This window comes from Dipteris shenzhenensis, chromosome 15 (assembly GCF_047967505.1).
Source record: "Dipteris shenzhenensis isolate YYH24624 ecotype China chromosome 15, Dip_SZ_1.0, whole genome shotgun sequence".
NCBI lineage: Eukaryota > Viridiplantae > Streptophyta > Polypodiopsida > Gleicheniales > Dipteridaceae > Dipteris > Dipteris shenzhenensis.
In genome coordinates, this window is record NC_141610.1 from 17,897,721 (window position 1) to 17,901,864 (window position 4,144).

The window sequence follows — 4,144 nt, forward strand, 5'->3', positions numbered from 1 at the left end:
TTCAGCTGCTTGCAAAGATAGGCAACACGGGCCTCATTGCATACCTGATACAAGGAAGCAAGCTTATCCCAAGAGTCCTTAGCAGTAGTGCATGATCTGATATGAGGTATAAGACTCTTCTTAACAGAAAGAGAAATCAATGCCTGTGCCTTAGCATCACGGCCATCCCACTGAATCATCTCTTGAGTAGGAGGTACAAAGGCATCATGGGAAGAACCACTAGATGTGACATCACTAGTGGAAGATGTAGCCTACCTAACAGGCCTAGGCTCATTGCCATTCACAATATTCCACAAATTTTTGGCCACCAAGACATGCCTCATCATAAATGACCACATAGGGTAGTTAACCCCATCGAGTTTATCATCAGCACCGAAGACCCCAAAGAAATCATCTTTGCCACCAGCCATTATGCAGTCAAATGCACAAGAATGACAAAAACAAAGAGCAAGAGCCTCAAGCTCTCAACTGCAAGTATCAGTGACTCAATGCGTAAGCCTCAAGGCTTTTCAAAGCATAACCTCAACTGAGCAAGATCACTACCAAAGTGTACTGCTGTCCACTGTCAAATGGTACATGAAAAGCCAAGTCCAGAGGCACAAGGGCATTGCCAACTATGCAACAGAAAGAACAGAAGCTTACCAGATGAACCTGTGAAAGAAAGACAACAAATGTCCACCAAAGAATGACCAAATATCAGCCCAGAAGATGAGAGAAGTCAATGACAAGCACACAGCCTGTATGTAGCAGTCAAAAGTGACTAGAAATCAGCAAATGGTGACTGAATATCACTCCAAATGCCACCAAAATCAGTTCACCCAGCAAAAGAGGGGATTCTAGTGCAAGATCTGAGTGTCACGGGCACAATGTCAAGTAGAAATGACCAAAAAACAGCAAAATACAATTGCTGTAGCAGTAAATCTCTGATTTGAAAGTGTATTCCAGCTCCAGGAAGCAAACCAATCACTCAGAAAGTGACAATGGTGCTGTCCAAGTTGAAAAACAGCAGGAAAATGCCTGAAATGCAGTCGCCCCAGCCAGGAATGCAACCAGATCCAGTTGCCCAGCTAAAAACCACCAGGAATAGGTGTCGCCCAGTTAAATGGTGCCTAGTAGGAGAGGCGACCAGCAAAAACACAATAGATCTGGTGCAGTTTTAAAGTTGCCCTGCTAAAAAACACTTAGAAAGAGTGTCGACCAGTAAATGGGAGTCCAAGAATGCAGTTGTCAAGCTCCAAGAGAGAGAGTCGATGCAGTTTCCAGCCAATTCAGCTTGTAGAAGTAGTCGCCCAGCAGAAAGTAATCTGGAGAAACTTTTCACGACAGAAACCTTCGGGATGGAAGTAGGAAGCCAGAAAGAGAGGCGACTTGCTGAAAATCTGTCCTGAAAGAAGGTAGGCAGCAAAAGTGAGATCCAGACGAAGTTTTTACGTGGGGGAAGGCTGGAAACCAAGGCAAAGCTGCTCTGATACCACTGTTGGGTGGAGTGAACAACGGAAGCAATAGGAGATGGAGGCAAGAAGCGAAGCGTGCTACTGAAGTTGTATTACCAAAGTTATAAAGAATACAAAAGATACACCTAATATAATGAAACCCTAACTGGGTGTCATACATGTACTAGGTGTCCCAACTAGAACTAGTACTAAGTGTACCAAAGGTCCTAACTGATAATATCTAGGCCTACAAGGCACATACCAAGGAATGAGTGACATCTATGGATAGCCCATAGAGTGGCCTACAGGATGTGGCCATTGCAATATGGCCCTAACTTTGTCAAGGTCCATACAAACCCCTTCTTACGATATTATATGTCCTAAGTATTTCACTTCTTTAGCAAAGAATTCACATTTGGATTCTTTTGCAAAGAGTGAATTATCTCTAAGTAGTTGGAACACTTTTTGCAAATGTTCCAAATGTTTTTTTCTGGTTTTACTATAAATAAGGATATCATCTAGAAATACTATAGCAAATTTCCCTAGATATGGCCTTAAGACACTATTCATAAGTGTCATGAAAGTTGCTAGAGCATTTGTTAATCCAAATGGCATTACTTTAAATTGATAATGCCCATACCTAGTACGAAATGATGTCTTAGGGACATCTTCTTCCCTAATTCGTACTTGATGATATCCTAATCTTAAATCAATTTTAGTAAAGTATTTTGCCCCTTGCAATTGATCAAAGAGCTCATCAATGCGAGGCATAGGATACTTATTTTTTATGGTGATTTTATTTAATGCTCAGTAATCTATGCATAAATGCATAGTACCATCTTTTTTCTCTACCAGTAAAACTGGTGTAGCCCAAGGTGAGGTACTTGGTTGGATTTGTCCCTTTTTAAGATATTCCGTTAACTGTCTTTTGACCTCATGTTCCTCCGTTTGACTAAGCCTACATGGGGGTTTACAAACAGGGGTAGATCCAAGAATTAAATCTATTTTATGATCTACTTCTCTCTCAGGAGATAAACCATCCGGTAAATCAGATGGAAAAACATCTTTAAATTCAAACATTAAATCTTTTAAAGAAGATTTATATTCTTTAACATTACAAAAAACAACATTACTTCTTTCCGATGCAAAAGACATAAAATCACCAATAAAAGTAAGTTCACAAAAATATACCTCGCATTCTTCTTGGTGTAGTAGTCATTCCAATTCCATCGAACAAATAAGAGGAGAGTTAGACACATCATGTTCTCCTTGACTCTGAAAGACTCTACCCTCTTTTTCAAACGTAATGGAGTTATTAAGATAACTCCTCTGTAAGCTATGCCCAAGATTATACAGCCATTCTTGACCAAGCATTGCATCTGTTCAGTCGAGATGCATGATTTGGAAATCCAAGGCATCCTAATAGCCTTGAATATCCATCTCTACACCATATATCATGGTGTTCCAAACTTTTTTATCATTGCCCTTTGCCAAAGAGACCACATATTTATGGGCACTGGGACTCTTAGGCAATTTTAATTTCTTAACTAACGAGTAGTTTAAGAAATTATGTGTTGCACTATCATCGACCATCACTCTTACTCTTTTCCCCTTAATTTTTCCATGCATCATCATCAAATCATGAGGACCAAAGGTGGGCTGCCACATTGCCGATGATATATAGCACATGTGGGTGCTATCCTCATGATAGACCTCTACCTCTATGTACTTTTCAGTACCATTAAGTGGTAACACTTGCACAAGCATGCACTTGTTTTTGTGGAGGTCTATTTGGGGCTTTAGCTCCCACTGGTTTATTTTTAGGATAGTTCCAAGCAGCATGGTCTTTGCCCAAACATTTGAAGCAAAGATTTTCTTGCCTAGCCCTTTCATAATCCTCTTTCTTCAAGAGAGGATAATTTTGTGTTTGAGGTTTCTTAGGTGGTGCTTGAGGAACCTCCTTCTTAAAGTGCCCCTTTCTTTTCAAATTGGAAAATCTATTGAACTTTGGAACAAAGCCTATTTGCTCCGAAGTTCCAATTCTGAATTTCCCCATCGTATCATCATATATTTGGGCATACTTAATGGCTTCCTCAAAGGTTTTTGGAGAATTTCTTTTCACCTCAACCTTATGAGTGTCTTTGAGACCTCTCATGAAACCCCTTATCTTTTGGAATTCATCAATTCCCTTCAGCTTAAGGATTGCCTCCCTATAATTTGCTCTGATACCAATGAAACATCACCATAAAGAGGGCCCAATTTGAGTTTTCCACCCAGCCATGACTTTCTAGATTTCTCCACTGATTTCACACCGTGAACTCCCTTGTTTCTTTTCTTTTCTTTTTTTAGAGCCTCTCTCTGGAAGCCTCCCCTGAACCAAATGCATGCCATGTGGTCTTTCTATGATGTCAAGTGTCCTTTTCAAGGTCCTCACCCTTTTAACCCCTCTTGGAATCCCTCTTAATGCTATATCTATTTTGCCTAGGCATTAATTTATGTGTCCCGTTGCACTATCAAGCCCTCTAGCTTCTCGCCTTATATCATGGTCACACGGTATTATAGTTGACATAACATCAGGTATGAAATTGTGATCCATAGGATGGCTTGTTCGAATGTCTCTAATTTGGGGATCTGAATTATAAGTCTTAGATATACCCAACACATCCTACAAATCCTTTGATATGCGTGTATTGCATAAGACACATGTGCTC